We start from the raw sequence: 18,845 nt of genomic DNA on the forward strand, positions 1-18,845 counted from the left end.
ACTAAGAGCCCAAGAGACAGAAAGGGCCACATGAACCAGAGACCTACATCATCCTGAGACCAGAAGAACTAGTTGGTGCCCAGCCACAATCGATGACTGCCCTGACAGGGAGCACAACAGAGAACCCCTGAGGGAGCAGGAGATCAGTGGGATGCAGACCCCAAATTCTCATAAAAAGACCATACTTAATGGTCTCACTAAGACTAGAGGAAGCCCGGTGGTCATGGTCCCCAAACCTTCTGTTGGCACAGGACGGGAACTATCCCCGAAGACAACTCATCAGACATGAAAGGGACTGGACAGTGGGTAGCAGAGAGATGCTGATGAAGAGTGAGCTAATTATATCAGGTGGACCCTTGAGACTGTGTTGGCATCTCCTGTCTGGAGGGGGGATGGGAGAATAGAGAGAGTTGGAAGCTGGCAAAATTGAAAGGAGAGACTGGAAGGGCTGACTCATTAGGGGGAGAGCAAGTGGGAGTACCGAGTAAGATGTATATAAACTTATATGTGACAGTCTGACTTGATTTGTAAACATTCACTTGAAGCTCAATAAAAGTTAATAAAAAAAAAATGAAATTATTAGACTACTAGAAGACCTGGTGGGAAGATTATAACCTCAGAGAACGTAAGGCCTTACTATGTCTCAAGATCCAGAAGCCATAAAAGAATGGTAAATTAGACTACTTGGAATTTCAAAGAAGAAATCTGCTTTGCCAAAAAACATCATAAGAAGAGAATACCTGCACCTCATATCCCAAACCAAGGAATAGGTAAAGGACTTCTTAAACCAATAAGAAAAGGATCAATGACCCAGTAAAAATATGGGCAAATGATAGGGATACACAATTCACACAAAAAGGAAATACAAATAGATCTTTAACATATAAAGAGATTTTCAACTTCATATTTAATAAAATGCTAATTAAAACTACTCTCTGAGGAAGTTTTCCACCCAGCAGCCTGGGGGAAAAAAAAGTTTGACAGCTCAAGAAAAAAGTTTATACACAGAAAGAAACAATCTTTGATGGTTTCAAAGGAGAGGAGGGGTGAGCAGGAATCACTAACTAGATGCCTGACAAATGTTAACTCTGGTGAAGGGAAAGAAGACCCACAATACAGGGGAAGTCAGCACAACCTGACCAAGGCAAAGGAAGACACTTAGAGGAACACAAGAAAAAAAAAAAAAAAACAGGCAACCACAGTAATTACTGTAGCATATATCATCCTACAACAATAAAACCAATAAGCTATACATAGGCACAGATGGATGCTGAATAGGAGAAGGAGGGCGTATAGGAGTATATCCACGTACTTATACAGGTTAGGCTGTGGATATTTTTACTTACATATTTATATGTACAGCGGGTATATTCAAATATATAATAGAGCACAAAGGGGGCACAGTCATAGAGGCTTCCTAGACACATCCAAACACCTTGAGGAACAGAGTTACTGGGGCTGAGGGGTGGGGACCATGGTCTTGGGGGACATCTAGGTCAACTGGCACATTTCATAAAGAAAATGTTCTTCATCTGCTCTGGTGAGTAATATCTAAAGTCTTAAAAGCTTGTGAGGGGCCACCTAAGATACATCTACTGGTCCTACCCCATCCAGAGCAAAGGAGCATGAAGAAAACTAAAGACACAAGGAAAACATTAGTCCAAAGAAACTAATGACCATGTGAGCCACAGCCTCCATCAGCCTGAGCCCAGAAGAACTAGATGGTGCCCGACTACCACCACTGACGGCTCTGACAGGGATTACAATAGAGGGTTCCAGACAGAATGAGAGAAAAATGTAGAACAGAATTCAAATTCACAAAAAAGACCAGACTCACTGGTCTGAGAGAGACTAGAGGAACTCCTGAGACTATGGCCCTAAGACACCTTTCTAATTCAGAACTGAAGCCACTCCCAAAGTTCACCTTTCAGCCAAAGATTAGACAGACCTATAAAACAAAAAGAAAATGTGCTTCTTAGATCAATCAAGTATATGAGACCAAAAGGGCAATACCTGCCTGCAAGCAAAGAGGAGAAGGCAGGAAGGGACAAGAAAACTGGGTGAATGAAAACAGGGAACCGGTGGTGGAAAGGGGGACAGCACTGACACATTAAGGGAACGGCAACCAATGTCATGAAATAATTTGTGTACAAATTTTTGAATGAGAAACTAATTTCCTCTGTAAACTTTCACCAAGAGTGCAATTATTTAAAAATCTGACAAAATAAACTTTAAGACAAAGAAAAACACCAAGTTTGATAAGCACTGCATTTTCGTTGCTGAAAAGTACACTGGTGGTGCAATGGTTAAACACTCGGCTGCTAACCTCCCAGCAGCTCTGCGGAAGAAAAGACCTGGCGATCTGCTCCTCTAGAGATTACAGCCTAGGAACCACTATGGGGCAGTTCTCCTCTGTCTCATAGGTTCACTATGAGTCTAAAATCAATTTGATGGCACGTAAAAACTACAACAATATCCATCACTGGTTAGAATGTAAATTGTTACAAACTCAATGGAAGACAATTTTGTCAATATCTATAAAAACTTCCAAAGCACATACTCCCCCTCATTTGAATTTTTAAACTAAGCTATATTTAGGTATATTTATACCCAATAGAACACATATCTTAAGGGTATAGCCTGATGAACTTATATACATATAAAAAAAAAAATTTTACATATACACACACATATATACATATATTCTCATGTATCTGCCTCCATGATCAAGGTATAGAAAATTTCCATCATCCTGAAAGTTTCCAAAATGTAACCACTATTCTGACTTCCATTACCACAGATCAATTTTGCCAGTTCTTGAACTTCACATAAGTGTAATCATACATACAGTGTATACTATCTTGTGTCTGGCTTCTTCTGCTCAACGTGTTTTAAAGATTCATCATGTTATTGCATGGATCAGTAGTCCATTCTTTTCTACTGCTGCATACTATTCCATTTTATGAATCTACCACAATATATCTATCCTGCTGGTGGATTATTTCTGGTTTTCAGCTATTATAAGTAAAGCTGTTTCTGGTTTGGGGCTATGATGAGTAAAGCTGCTATGAACATTCTTATACAAGTCTTTTTTGTGGGTTTATGTATTCTTATTTCTTAAGTATAAACATAGAACTAGGATTGCTTGGTCATAGGGCAGGCACATGTTTAACTTCATTAGACACTGCCAAACAGTTTTCCAAAGTGGCTATAACATTTTACACTTCCAGCAGGAGTATGTGAGAGTTCCAGTTGCTCCTCATCCTCATCAACACTTAATATTGTCAGAATTTGTAACCTGGGCCATTTCTATGGGTGTATTGCAGTTACTCATGGCTTTAATTTGCATTCTCCTGGTGACTGGTAATGGGCAAAAAAACATAGACAATTCACACAAAAAGAAATGCAAATAGATCTTAAGTATATAAATAAACTTTCAACCTCATTATTAATGAAAATAATAATTGAAACTACTCTGAGAAAATAGCACTTTACAGGCTTATTGGTCATTTGAATATCCTCTTGGACACAGTGTCTGTTCAAATGTTTTACCGATTTTTAACTCTGGTTATATATTATGGATACCAGTCCTTTGTCAGATACATGTATTGTAAATATTTTCTTCCTGTCTGTGGCTTGCCTTTCACTTTCTTAACGGTATCTTTGAGGAATCCAATTTGTTAATTTTGATAAATCCAATTTATTAATTGTTTTTTCATTATTTTTTCTAATTATTGCTTTCTATGTCTTGTGAAGCAATTTTTGTCTGCTAGAAGAAATTCTTCTTCTTTTTTTTTTTTTTCCTCCCTGGAAGAAAGCACACACCTCTTGAGCCATTAGTTCTACCTCTAGGAATTTATTCTATAGAAACGCCTGCACTCACATGCGATAGGCATGTCTGCAATTATTCTCCTAAGCACCATTTATGATCGTGAAAGCTTGGGGATAATCTAAATGCCCATCAATACACAAAATGTGGCTCCAGAAATGATGATACATACAAACGAGCAAATACTGAGCAGCTGTAAAAACAGACAAGGAGGTTCTTTCTGTATCTGATGTATGTGGAGAGATCTCCAAGATCTTTAATTACAGAAAAAAGCAAGGTGCAGAGAGAACAATGCAGGTAGGGTATGATCTTTTATGTCAAAAGAATATATATATTATTTCAGGAAAGACACTTGAGAAGCTGCTAACATCAGCAGTCTCCTGATAGAGGAATTGAGTGACTGGAAGTAGGGGTGAGAGGCAAACTCTTCACTGGATGCCCTTTGATTGCTTTTGAGGTTTGAACTATGGGAAGGTTTTGCCTATCTGAAAATACTTATTCATAAATGATAAGTTATTCTCGGTGATAGGGTTTTTCATTTGTGGATATTGGCAAGTAAGGGCAATCCCGGGGGAGGGAAGAGCTGGAACAAACGGGTGGAAGAGGGAAAGCCACCTGCAAACTCCCATGTGCCTGGGCACCTTGGGAACACTTACGAACTTTTGCCAGAGTCTCATCATGGCCCTTTGTCGCATTCCAACAAATTCTCCTTCATTTTACAGTCCCAGTGTGAGCCCTCTCTGGACAGGCTGAAGCACTATGCACCCAGCAAAATGCTGTGTTGGGGTCCTTAATCTACCACCAAACCAGCTGCCGTCCAGTCAGTTCCAGTTCGTGGCAACCCCAGGTTTGTCAGAGTAGAACTGCGCTCCACAGGGGTTTTCAATGACTGCATTTCCACAAGTAGATCTCTAGGCTTTTCTTTTGAGGTGCCTCTTGTTGAATGCAAATCTCCAACCTTTCAGTTAGCAGCTGAGTGCATCAACCATTTGTACCAGCCAGGGATCCCACTTCATCTACACTGTGTCATTTAAACCTCATTCCAATCCCAAGAGGTAGGTTTCAGGAATGGTGTCTATTGGACACAGAGGGAAAGTGAAGCTTCAAGAGGTTAAGAAACTTGTCCAAAGTCACCTAGCCATTAAGTAGCCTAACTGGACCCAGGACAGCATAACCTCAATCCTGTGCCTTTCAAAGGTCCTAGAAGACCAGGGTGGAAAGGGTTAAGCACCCAAGAGTAAGCTCCCTAGCTCTTCCCAGGCTTTCTCTCTGCGGGCCCTCCCCACTTCCACCCAGGTTGCTGGCTGGCCTCAGCCCCAACCGCACCCCCATCCGCCTCCCTGCCGGTCCGACTGCAGGAAGGAGGCACAGATGGCAGGCGAGGACGAGGCCCCCAGCCAGGCTCACCCAGCTGTCACTTTGGAGAGTACCACACACCTCCTCCTCCTCCTCTTCCTCTTCCCTTGAACAATTGGGACCTGGCCAGCCCGGCCCCAGCTGTTCTCTCTCTCTGGTCCAGGGGTCCTGCAGACCCAAGCTTCTGAGGCCTTTGTCTCCAGGGGAGGAGAAACACACACTTATCCCAAAATGTCAGAGCTAGACAAGACTTCAGAGGACAATGGGTCCAACACCGCCTTTTATAGACAGGGAAACTGAGGCCCAGAAAGGACAAGGAATGAGCCCAAGGTCATGAAGAACTAGGCAGGCAGAGACATCAGGCTTCCTGCCTATCAGGGAAGCCCAGGATTTCAGGGCACCCCCTATGGGCAAGGGTACGCTCAAGCTGGTTCACTGCCCCCTCCTCATCAGCTTCAGCCACAGCAGTTCTGCTTGGACTAATTTTATACAAGGACATTCTCCCTGAGGTTTTATTTCAGGGATCCTTTCCTGGGTTCAGGAATCCCTGAGTGGTGCCAAGGGTTAACACATTTAGCTGCTAACTGAAAGAAGTTTTAGTCCACCCACAGGTGCCTGGGAAGAAAGGCCTGGCAATCTACTTCTGAAAAATTAGCCTATGGAGCACAGTTCTACTCTAACACACATGGGGTTACCATGAGCTAGAATCAACTCGACAGGCAACTGGTTCTAACCAGGGGCCGCAGACCCCTTCTGGAGATCTGTGAGTTTGGACAGGAGAAAAACTACATCTTTATCTTCACTATCTCTAATTGAAATTTAATACTTCCTTTATTTATCAATGTAGGCAACAAACCCAAAGTAGGATTGGCTGAACCTATAAGTTTTTCATCAACAGACATCACAGATATTTTCATATCACCTTACTCTGTTACTGCTATCTCAAAATATTGTTCACATTCATGGCTACTTGGAAGTTACCGAAGTCACCAGACCCTCCACGAGGTCATTTAATGCCGTCATATAAAAGTGCATATACTACTAGATCTGGTACACATTTTGAGTAACTATATTTCAATATAATTGGATTCCTTTGTCATTCTATTTATTTTATCTTATGTACTTAAAAACTTTATTCTGTGAAGGGGTCCATGGGCTTTTCCAGACTGTCAAATGGGCCCGTGTCTCCCCCTAAAAACAGCTAAGAACCTGTTTTATTTGAACAACAAGCTACAGTGTTAAAAACTAAAGTTTGAGAACTTTTGTACTGTATCTGTGATCTCACAGAGTTGGGTCTGAACTTCCCTGAGATAAAGGAGTGGGTACTTGGTGTGTGTATGCGGGGGGCTGATGCCCCAGGTGGGGAGGGTGCATCTGGACCCTGCGGTTAGGTTCACGGGAGCCGGCAACACTCCCGGAGAGGCTCATTCTACGCCAGACACCCTTCCAGGGCTTTCTGTAACACCTTCCTGAATCCTCAGAACAGCCTTTAGAGGCTGGCACCACATTCTGCAGGTCAGGAAACTGAGGCACAGAGCAGTTAGATACCTTGCTGGAAGCACACAGCTGGTAAATGGTGGAGCCGGGAATTGCATCCAGGCCACCGATGCTAGAGCCTGTGTGTCTAGCCACTGGGCATACTGCTTCCCCGTCTGGGTGGGTGGAAGCCTTTCACAGGGTGTCCCTTAGGTATTGCTGCTGCCTGGGTGCTTCTCTTGGTGGAGGTGGGATGAGAGTATGGGATCCTGAAGGGTTTGCTGCCCAATCCTCTGGCACATGGGGCTTCATGGGAGCTGTGAGGCGTGGGCAGACTCTAGGCGCTGAGACATAACAGTTCTGCTTTCAGCCCTACTGCCAGCTAGCTGTGCAACCTTGACCAAGCCCCTTACCCTCTCTGAGCCTCAGTGTCCCATCTATAAAATGCAGAGTTCTAAGCACTGCCACCCCTATCTTCCCCCACCCACGTTCACTGAAGACCCACTTGGAAATTTAGGCATGTGTTGCTTAGCAACTAAAATCAAGGTCTTAGCTGAGTGGAACAGAAAGGGGGGAGACAGATGAGCTCTACGCGATGCACAGCGCATGAAGCCTCTTGTTTTAAGAGGCTGTGAACACTGTGACCACTCCCCACCCCCCAAAAAGATGACCTGGTCCTTTAAGGAAGTCTCCGGATGGTGCCAACGGTTAACGGTTTAACTCCCTGGGCTGCTAACCTAAAGGTTGGTGGTTAGAGTCCACCCAGAGGTGCCTCGGAAGAAAGGCCTGGTGATCTACTTTCCGAAAACCCTATGGAGCACAGTTCTAGTCCGACACCACACACGGGGACTTGGCGGTACTTGGTGGGTCCTTTAAGAACCTTGTGATAGGGTGGTGGGTAGGGAAGTGAGGAAGGCGATGCAGAAATAGAAACTGCCCTAAGGACTAATCAGGCCTGGAGTTTCTCAGGCAAGGCAAACAGACAGTCATTGTTCTGGAAGCTGCCATGAGAAGGGCCAGTGAGTAGAGGTCTTGGCCAAGGCCTCAGGGCCCCCTGGCCCCCACGGAGATGCTCTGTTTCAAGTCTAGACACCCTAAGCCTACGCCCCCACGCCCCTCATGTATCCCGCCTCATTTTATTCCCTGAAGCCTTGAGATCCCAGGGACATGTGAGGAGGCAGGCTTCTGCCACTATGGCCTCAGACCTGACAGAAGAGGTAAGTCTCCACATGGCCTATCTTGAGGAACCTGGGGACAGTGGCTTTGTGGGAACAGAGCTCCCCGCGGTGTGAAATTCCATCATGGCAACACATTCCTTTGGATCTCAAGAGTGTGATCTCCTTAAGTCTCATTCTAACCTTAACCAAATGTAAATTTCCCTGGTAAAGGAAAGCCACAGTCATCAGCAACATCTCAGTAGACTGGATTTTGGACTCTGAGAAGTGGCTGCGTCAAGGATTCCTGGGATGGGGCCATGAGAGTGTCCAGCACGTTGTGCAACCTTGGATAAGACACATTTCCTCTCTGAGGCCAGGATTTGACATGGGTAAAATGAGCTGCTTGGAACATGTGATCTCTGGGGTCTCCCCTGCCTCTGGCACTGTGTCAGTACAAGACTGGAATCGTGGCGCCGGGCAGGTGGGCTCAGGGAGGGGTGGACTGCGAGGACTATGTGGCTTCAGGTCGGCTCAGGACACAGAGGTGCCCACCTGAGCCACACCGTTTACCGCCATCAACCTGTAGCTTATTATAAACCCATTGCCATTGAGTTCATTGACTCATGGTGACCCCATGTGTTACAGAGTAGAACTGTTCATAGGGTTTTCTTGGCAATAATCTTTACGGAAGCAGTCACCAGGCCTTTCTTTCCACAGCGTGGCTGGGTGGGTTCAAGCTGTCAACATTTAGGTCAGTAGTCGAATGCAGACCATTTGGGTCACCTAAGGACCTGAAGCTTATTATTTGGTTATAACAATAGAAGCAATATAGCTGGGATTTATTGTATGCCAGACACTACAGTCAGTCCTTCCCATGCATCGTCTCATTTACCCTGGCAGACAGCCGACTCCAGACAAGCAGACAGGCCGACTGCAGAGGCACGGGACCAGGCTCCAAAGCAGGCTTGATCCTCTCCCCAGGCCCCTTCCCTCTGGGCCTGGAACAGCCCATCAGTCATGCCCCATGGAGGCTCTGTGCCACCACCCATTCCCTTCTGGGCACAATGGCTGGGCTGTGGGTGCCTTCCTCTCTAGGCAGGGTGGGGGCTCAGGGGCTGCACTGGGCAAAGGAGACAGTAGCAAGAAGTAGCAAGAAGGCTATTGGCTTCAGGCTCTGGAGCCCACCAAAGCCCCGGGCTATTTCTGAGCCTGGGTGGACCAGAGAAGAAGAGGGGAGGGTGGAAGTCCCTGACATTAGCACAGCTTCCTCCTATTTACTGAGCACACCCTACGCACCAGGCTAAGAGCTAAGTGCTTATACAGACCTTATTTATTTAATGTCACAGCACCGTTAGAAACAAGTGCCATTATTATTTCACAAACAGGGAAAGTGCCAGAGAGGTTACATGTCCAGGACCTCACAGCTGGTAAGGGATAAAGTTAGGATTTCTGATGGTACAGCAGGCGCTGTGCCTTGAAGGGAAATGGGTAGTACATCCAGCAGACTGGTAAACTGGTTTGGAATCCAGACTGGTGCCTCCAGGCAGAGTTAGGGTCCAGGGTCTGCATCCACTCCTGTCTGCCCTCAACCCCCAGGCCTCAGTTCTCAGAGTCTAGTTAGCCAGGCATGACTCTCTCCAGCCTCTGCAAGAAGGAATGGGGACAGATCAGCTGAGGCCCCATGGGGTGGATTCTCTGACCTCCCAGGACGCCCACTGGTCAGGTTGCATCCCTGGGTGCCTCTCCGCCAAGCCCTGAAATAAAAGGGAATAACTCTCGCACTTCTGCTGAAGAGCCTGCCTTCATTTTTCTCAGAATAAGCAGTCATTCTTCCAAAAAAGGGAAAAAACCAAAAAGCAAGGCTGTCAATCTCAGGGCTTTAAACAAATGGAATGAAGTTGAGACTTCTTTCTCTTTCAGAGCTGGATTCTCCCCCCTTTCCCAAAGTCACTTACTGTACATTCAGACTGTCACCGGCTTTGAGATGCAAATTGCTCCATGTGGAAGGCAGCCTGAAGAACAAAGAAGGATTGAGGAAAGATCTGAAAAATGGATTTAGAAAAGGCTCTCTGAATTCCCCCAGAGAGGGGGAGACCTTGCTGCAGAGGGAAACAGCCATGAAGATTTGTTTTTTTTTTTTGTCGGGAAGGTTTAAGGAGCACAGTGGTGATTGAGGGGGAGTGACGGGGGTCAGGGGTTACTGAAATCTGGAATGGAAGGAAAGGCTTTTTGTGAGCAAAGAAATCTGATTTCATTACAGTCCTCAGTACTAGGCTGGGCACCTCCTTTCCTTCTTTAATAAGGCCTCAGACATGCTGTAGGAATCCCTGGGCGGTGCAGACGGCTAAGCGCTGTACTATTAGCTGAAAGGTTGGCACTTGGAACCCACCCAGAAGTGCCTCGGAAGACAGACCTGGTAATCTGCTTCTGAAAGGTTGCAGCCTTGAAAACCCTATAAAAACCACCCACCCAGTGCCCTCGAGTCGATTCCGAGCAGTTCTACTCTGCACACATGGGGTCACTATGAGTTAGAATTGACTGGATGGCAACTAACAGGCAACAAACAATCTCTAGGTCACAGGGCTAACTGGTGTGCCAGCTCCTGGACTGGACTCCAGTAAGACTGGCTGGGTCAGGCAGTACTGTTCTAAGAGTTTTAAGGCGGAGATACAGCCCCTTCAATCCGAGCAGTCTCTGCAGTCCCTGGAGGGAAGGGGCTGCCAGGACCAAAAAAAAAAAACCAGCAAAGAGAAAATCCCAGCCAGGGACAGATGAGGCATTTGCAGAGCACCTATTGTGTGCTGGGCCCTGAGAAAATCAACATGACCCCTGACCCCAGGGGTTCTGAGTCCAAGGGGTGCAACTAACTGGACTGTAAAGTCCACGTGCAGAAGGATTTGATCTTGTTTACTGCTGTATCCCCAATACTGAAACTGTAATGGAAACATAGTAGATGCTCAATAAGCATTTGTTGGCTTCTGGCTGGATGAATGGATGGATGTGTGGATGGATGGATGGGTGGGTAGGTGGATGGACAGATGAATGGATGGATGGGTGGGTGGATGGGTGGACGGGTGGGTAGGTGGATGGATGGATGGATGGATGGGTGGGTGGGTGGGTGGATGGATGAATGGACTAACCAAATGGAAGATAAAGAAGCATGTAGAAAGAGCTCCAACAACAATAGACATGAAATGCCTCCAGATGGGCATTAAAATGGAAATGGCTTTATGGAGCTGGCAACATTTGAGTTGGGGCTGAGGGACAAAAGGAGCCATTCTTGTATTCTGCATATTGTCCACCAGTAGACTGGTGAGGATATGGTTAAATAAAAGGCAACAGAATGTGAGAGCTAAAATGAACCCTAGAGATCATGTGGTCCAACCCCATCCAATTTTTCCATTTCACAGAGGGGAAAACTGGAGCACAGGAAGGTTAAGTGACTCACCCAGTGTCACACAGCACCTACATGGCAAGGCAGAAATTCAAGCAAGATCTGTCAGCTTCTAGAGCTTGAGCTCTCAGCCACCATTCCAGGCAGCTCTCCTGAGCCAGGGCTCTCCTCACTTTGATGCCTAATGGATTTTTGCTACTGTTCCTCCCCCGACCCCCTCCACCACCCACCCCTCCAGGGCTGGAGAGACCTGAGGCAACTGTCCAGCCCTGGTTAGAACCTCCACTCCTGTAGACCAGAGATAAGAGAAGAAGCAAGAGGAGTCCACCCAAGTGGGTGGTAGGCAAAATGCAGCACCCTAGCCCTGGAAGCCAGAAGCCATGGGAAAGTGCTCTGCCCCAGATAGAGACTAAGCAAGAATCCTGGCAGGGTGGGAGGGGGAGGGGAGAATGCAGGGCTTGAAGGAGCGGATGGGTATGACCCTCCCTCCCCCCATACCAAGCCCCAAATCCCAGTCCCAGAATCAGACTGCTGCAATAAAGCTGAGTTACTAGGTTAATTTCACTGTAGGCAGCTAATTCTGAACATAAATTAAACAGGGACCCCAGATGCCACAGATTGCAAAACGCTTTGTCTTTTTTGTCTGCTGGCAGGGAGCAGGTAAAATGGACATGTTCAGAAGCTCTCCCCACTGGACAATGTGTTGGTTTGTTGAGCAAGATAAGGGCAGGATCCTCTTGAGGAACTCTTGCCTACCTGGGTCCGCCAACTGGACCAGGCCTGATATTATCTGGGTCCCCAAGCCTGGCACAGTGCTGAGTGCCCAGTCCATGTCCCATGACTGAAGGTCCAATGCTGTCTTGTCTGGTCCCCGGCTCTAGGACCCTCTCCCACACCTATCCTTGCTAACTGGAATTGCCACTTCCTTCCTTCCTCCCTCCCTCCCTCCATTCAGAAAGGAAATTCCCCCAAGGGCTGCTGTGCTTTCGTGGAGTCTAGGAAATGCCCGCTCCCTCGGCTTCCAGCAGGGATGGACATGTGTGGTATCAGTAGAGTTCAATAAAGTATTAATTGAATTAATGATCAAAGAAATCCTTGGAGACATCCAAATGACAGTAGTAATAATACAAGGCACACATACAGAAATACCCCTCTATGGGAGGTCCTGGGTAGTGCAAACTGTTAATGGGCTCGGCTACTATCTGAAAGGTTAGAGGTTTGAGTCCACATAGAGGTGCCTTGGAAGAAAGGCCTGGCTATCTGCTAACAAAAAAATCGGCCCCTGAAAACTATGGTGCACAGTTCTACTCTGACACACATGGGGTCTCCATGAATCAGAATCAACTCCATGGAAACAGGTAACCCTCTGTCAGGTGAGCAGGGCAGACCTTTGTGTTCCCATTTTACTGATGAGGAAGTGAGAATCCAGAGGTACAGTGGGGAGAGCGTTGGGTCTGAATTCTAGCTCTGCCATTCGTGAGCTGTGGAATCTTCGTTAAGTCACTTGACTTCTCTGAGCCCCCACTTCTTCATCTGTAAAACAGGGAGGATCATCGTGCTTCCTTCACGGGATCGGAGGTGAGATTCGAGGAGAGCAAGTATCCTAGGCCCCCGAAAGTTCCAGGTGATTCTAACGTGTAGCCAAAGCTGAGACCCGCTGAGTTATGGGTAAACTCAGACTTCTGATGCTCAAGCCAGGTTTCTTTTCTTTCTGCCAGGTGCCAGTGGGGCCCCAAGTAGCTGGCTGAAGCTTAGGCAGGCGAGACTCTGCTTCCAGTCCTGGTCTTCTTGTGGCCTGGATTTGGAGGTGGCAGGCGGCCTGGTGGAGCACAGCAGGAAAGGGGCGGTGCACCTGGGGAGGCCCAAGTGGTTAATTAGGCTCCTGGGCACAGTGCCTCGTCTCTGGAATATTCATAAGGCCCTTCCAGCTGTGCCAGGCAATCAGGGTGCTGATTGCGCCCCATCTGCAGCTTAACATTCCACTCCAGAGAGGCGAGAGCTGCAGCTGAATGTTAACTAGGGAAAAACCAGGCTGTGGCCTTCACAACAGGAGCCCAAACAAGAGCCCCGGAAGACAAATCCACGCCTTCAGATATGCCAGCCAGCCAGCCTGTTCACCAGCATCATGGGCAGTGGAAAGAGTCCTGGATTCAGAAATCAGTGAGCTGGCTTCAGGTCCAGCTCCTCCCTTGACCATCTCTGTGCCCATCCCTGCTGTGTCAGTTTCCCCAGCTGTAAAAGGGGACAGCTTGCCTACCTACTGAGAAGATCATGACCGAGTGCTGGAACCAGAGACTGTTTTTCAAAGGCTAAGCATTACTACTGTTGTTCGTAGTTGTTGTGGGCATGGCTTCCTACCCTGGGAGAAAGTTTTTAATCACAAATACAAACATCCTTGGGAAGCTGGCTTTGGAAAAAACTGAACAAGGGGTGTCGAGGGAAGTGTCTAAGCCTTCCTCTGAAGGCTCAGCCTCGAGGCAGGGATTCGAGGGTCCTGGGTGAGTGCCGGTGGCGTACTGGTTAAGTACTACGGCTGCTAACCAAAAGGTGGGCAGTTCGAATCCACCAGGCGCTCCTTGGAAACCCCGTGGGGCAGTTTTACTCCGTCCTATACTGTTGCTAAAAGTCAGAATTGACTTGACGGCAACAGGTTTTGGGTTTTTTTTTGTTTGTTTGTTTTTTTGATGAGTTCTGTTCTTTTCTGGCCCAAACCTCAGAGAAGTAAGAAAGGAACGAGAAGGCATACCTGACAACGGAAAGGAAATTTGTAGAGAAGAACTGTGAAAGCAGACATGTTTTCCTGTGGCCTTCTGTTTGTCCAGGACAGCAATATGGGGCCATTCAGAGTAGGAGTGAAAGTGTGCCCCACAAGTTCATTCTGAAAAGTGGCACAGCCTATAACTAACGAGTAAAACAATGATTTGGAGTTGCCAAGAAATAGCCAAAATAGTTTCTGTGCTTGTATTGAATAATATAGGAAACTGTTTTTTAAGGAGATTTCTATCAAGCGGGGGAAAAGCTGGAACTGAAAGAATATAACTTTTTTTCTTTCTAGAACACTGGCCAAGGGGGAACAGCTCATCAAAGGGGTTCTGAATTTGGTGTTTTTATTATTTTTGTTTATCAGCTCCTCCTGTCTTCCCTACTGGGAGTCCCAGGATGGTGTAATCGATTAATGGGCTTGGCTGCTAACTAAAAGGTTGGAGGTTCAAGTCCACCCAGAGGTTCCTTGGAAGAAAAGCCTGGCAATCTACTTCCAAAAACTCAACCATAGAAAACCTCTTGGAGCACAGTTCTATTCTGACACACGTGGGGTTGCCATGAGTTGTAGTCAACTGGAAGGCAACATACTGGCAGCTCTCCCACCCAGCACCAGGCCTCCCCAGGCCTGCAGGCTCAGCCCTGACCACAGGGGGCAGCAGACTGGCAGCCTAGGCTCGGGCAGCATGGGAAGGCCAGAGTTGCCCTGCTTCTTAAGCAGATCTGCCTTGGGGGTGGGATCTTGCTCCACAAAGTCCCAGATACCAGGTCCTGCTTCAAACAGAATGAACCACCCAGATCATTTAGTCCGTAGCTGCCTACCCCCCCACCCAGTCAAAACTTCCCTCCACCCTCCACTTCCTCGCTTTGGGCACTTCGATTTTGTTTGGACTTTCTACAGCAAGCTCATACCTATGTGTTACTCCAGGAGACTGTATTGTCAAGATACATAGGGAGTGCCGATGCTCGTGGTATACAAAGAAATCCATCAGATGAGCAGTGCGGCAGGTAAATCCTGTGGGTGGGGTCCCTGCTGAGGAGGGGCTGCCCAGGTGAGCCAGGGAAACTTGTCCCCCTCTCTGGGCTGGACAGCCTCTGAAACCACATGCTCCCTATACACCTCTGCTTTTACTGACCCCCCCTCCAAAAGTACAGAACATTAAGCGTTAATGGTAAGAAATTTAGAAAATATAGCTCAGGAAAAAGAAGAAAATTAAAGAGCACTCACAATCTCAAAACTTGGAGATAACTGAGTTATCTTTTAGTGTTAGGTGTATATTCTCTCAGGTTTTTCCAGATAGAAAGATGGATACACAGATATTTTAAAATGGGATTAATCACATTTCACCTTTTTTTCCCCCCACTTAATAGTGTGTCATAGTTTTCTATCATTAAACATGCCTCTGCATCAGTGGTTCTCAAAGCGTAGTTCTGTGGCTCGCTGGGGGATCCCTGAGACCTTTCTGGGGACTCCATCAGGTCACAACTATCTTCACAATAAACCTAAGATGTCATTCGCTCTTTTTATCTTGTTCTCTCACGACTGTGCAGTGGGGTCTTCTGGAGGCTGCATGATGCGTACTATTACAACAAGCTGAATACAGATCAGCCGCTGTGGCTGTCTTCTGTTACGTCAGGCAGTGAAGAGACTTGCAAAAACCTAAAACTGTGCCATTCTGCTCACTACATGTTTGGTTTGGTTTGGAAAAATGTGGTGTTTTTTTTTTTTTTCATAAAAATGTTTTTTTATGAGAACATGAAATTGGTTTATCATTTTTTTTCAGTGACTTTCTAAATAAATATTTATAAAAATGTCTTCTATTTAATTTGCATATGCTAAATACTGACAGATATAACCCATATAACAAAAGCTCTTTGGGGTCCTCAATAATTTTTAAGAGTGTAAGACTGAAAAATTTGAGAACAGCTGCTGTACACAGTTTTAAGGGCTGCACAGTACCTCTCTGTGTAGATGTCCCTTAATTTGCTTGCTCATTTCCTTACTGATGGGCCTGCAGGTTGCTCCCAAGTTTTTGCTACTACAAAAATACTGCAAAAATCATCGAGTACTGATGTCAGGTGAAAACGTCTTGAAATGAGGTGAAGAGACAGAAACCAACCTGTAATATGAGCCATCATCTTCAGACTATAATTAATCAAGGGCTGTAAAATAAATTGTAGCACAGAATGTGGACAAATAAAGTTGAAAAAATATGTGTACACAGAATACACATGTATATATACACATACATTTTTTTTATACATATACACACACACACATATATATATACATATACACACACATATATATATATCATATATCATATATTTCTGTAGAGGGAGATTCATATTCTGTAAAGAGGGAATATACATTCTTTCTGCTGCCCATGGAACATTTACAAAATCTGATCATATTCTAGACCAGTGCTACTGACCACATAAAACTCTTGTTACCACTGTGGAAACTGAGAGGAAGAGTTTAGAAACTTTCAGGCAATTTGGCATAGGAATTTTATTTCTGTCAAAAATAATAAAAAATGAGGTTTGTAAAAAGATCATCGAGTATAAAAAAAACGCTGCAAACATTTTTTTATATATACACGGGAGAATATTTCTATAGGATAGATTCCTAGAAGTGGGATTGTGGGGCTCATGGACACATGTCTTTCAATGTTAATAGATACTGCCAAGTTGCCCTCTGAAAAGGCTGTTCTCATTTACAGCTCCCCAAGGTGTCTCAGGAGTTCCTGGGTAGTTCAGGAGCCCTAGTGGTACGGTGGTTAAGAGCTACAGTGAGCTATGGCTGCTAACCAAATGGTCAGCAGTTCAAACCCACCAGCTGCTCCTTGGAAATCCTATGGGGTAGTTGTACCTTGTCCTATAGAGTTGCTATGAGTTGGAATTGACAGCAATGGGTTTGGGTTGGATGGGTGGTTCAAACAGTTAACCCACTCAATTGCTAACCAAAAGGTTGGAGGTTGAGTCTACCCAGAGTGTCTCAAGGAGCCCTGGTGGTGCATGGTTAAAATGCTCAGCTGCTAACTGAAAGGTCATGGTTCAAACCCAGCAGCTGCTCCTCAGGAGAAAGATGTGGCAGTCTGCATCCGTTAAGATTACAGCCTTGGAAACCCTATGAGGCAGTTCTACTCTGTCCTATAGGTCGCTATGAATCAGAATCAACTCAAGGGCAATGAGTTTGGTATGGCTTAGAGGTGCCTGGAAAGAAAGGCCTGGTGATCTACTTCAAAAATCAGCCATTGAAAACTCTATGGAGTGCAGTTCTGTTCTGACTGGTTCAAGTGTATCAGAGCACCTGTTCTCCCACACCTTTGGCAATACCGAAGATTATGAACCTTTTAGGGTAAAAGTTACAGTTTGTCTTCTGTGAACTGATTATTCACATCCTTTGCCCATTTTTTTATTGGGTTCTTTTTCTTATTGATTCTTCTGGAATTCTACATATATTCTGGACAGGAATCTTTTGTCTGTTATATATTGCAAATATTGTCCTCAAGTATGAGGCTTGCCTTTTCGTTTTGTTTAAGGTATCGTATTGTAGTACAGAAGCGTTATTTTTTTTTTAATGTATTTAAATCTACTGATCATTTCCTGCTTTTGGGGTTCTTATCTTGCTTAGGAAGCCTTTCCCTCATTCAGTGATCCATGTTTTCTTTTTTGTTGTTGTTAATGTTTAGATCTTTAATTCATCTGGAATTAATTTCTGTTACAGTGCAAGGCACTGACCGTTGGCTCTTGCAAGGTATAAAGTAGAGCCTGGCAGGGTGCCAGCCATGGGCTTGAGCCTCACTGAGAACCAGTCCACACGTTCCTGGTGGCCCGCAGGCCTGCTGTGGATGGAGCAGAGCAGATAGAAATCTGGGGCCATCTGGTTCAGGGGCATAGGCAAGCTACACTTGAGAATCCCTCCAAATGGTTCGCGCTGCTGTGGGCATTTGCAAGGGCGAAGAGCAGAGCTCACAAATTTCCCAAGAAACGTCTCTAACACAATGAGTGGTTTACAGGAGCTCACTTACCCACCTTCCCACTTGCTGCCAATATCACAGAAGTAGGCAGAGAAGAATTTATTATCCTCACTTTACAATTACAGGAATAATATGGCCCAGAGAGGTTAAGTGACATGCCCAAGGTCACACAGCCGGCAACTGGCAGAGCCCACTAGAACCCTCGCCAAGTTGGATGCTCCTCAGACCTCTGCCCAGAAGTACAAAGCCTCAGGCTCTGTCCTTATTGTCACTGCAGTGGCCCCTTTCAGTGGCAAGAAGCATCTGGACTAAGCCTCTTCTAAATCTATGCTCCCCCCATGTGGGTAGGAGAGACTGGAAAAATCCCTCCTCCACCACCAGCTGATGGTGAATTTCGAGCACCAAGGCTTCCCCAAACACACACCTCCTCCTCCCCCTGCAGGTTTGACGGAGGGTGGGGGTGGGGATGAGTCAGGCCTGGAAGGGAGAACTCAGCTATAATCAAGTGGGGCTGACAGGAGCACTTACCCTGAGGCTCGTGACCTCCAACAGGTCTCCTGGGACTCCGCTTGAAGGACCACAGCTTAAAATTTTCATGGTCTAGGCTTTGCAGACTTAATTTGCTATATTCAGGTAAGCAGCCACAGAAGGGGAAAAACAGATGGGGGTGAGGGAGAAGGTATTTCCAGTCTCTGAGTGGAGAGCTCCCAATGTTTTTTAATGGGCGTGCCATTTTCACACTGCCCAATGGGCACACAGGAGTCCTTGGGTGGCACAATGGGTAAGCTCTAGGCTACTGACCTAAAGTTTGGCTGTTTGAACTCATCCAGGTAAGACAGGCTTGGTGATCTGCTTTTGAAAAGGTCAGAGTCATGAAAATCCTATGGGGT

General features: G+C 46.0%; 1 protein-coding gene across 1 annotated transcript in view; it reads right to left on the reverse strand.

The window, feature by feature from the left end:
* Positions 1-18,845, reverse strand: part of CORO2B (coronin 2B) — a 173,100-nt gene that overhangs the window by 67,516 nt on the left and 86,739 nt on the right. The window lies entirely within an intron of this gene.

Source organism: Loxodonta africana, chromosome 13 (assembly GCF_030014295.1).
Source record: "Loxodonta africana isolate mLoxAfr1 chromosome 13, mLoxAfr1.hap2, whole genome shotgun sequence".
NCBI lineage: Eukaryota > Metazoa > Chordata > Mammalia > Proboscidea > Elephantidae > Loxodonta > Loxodonta africana.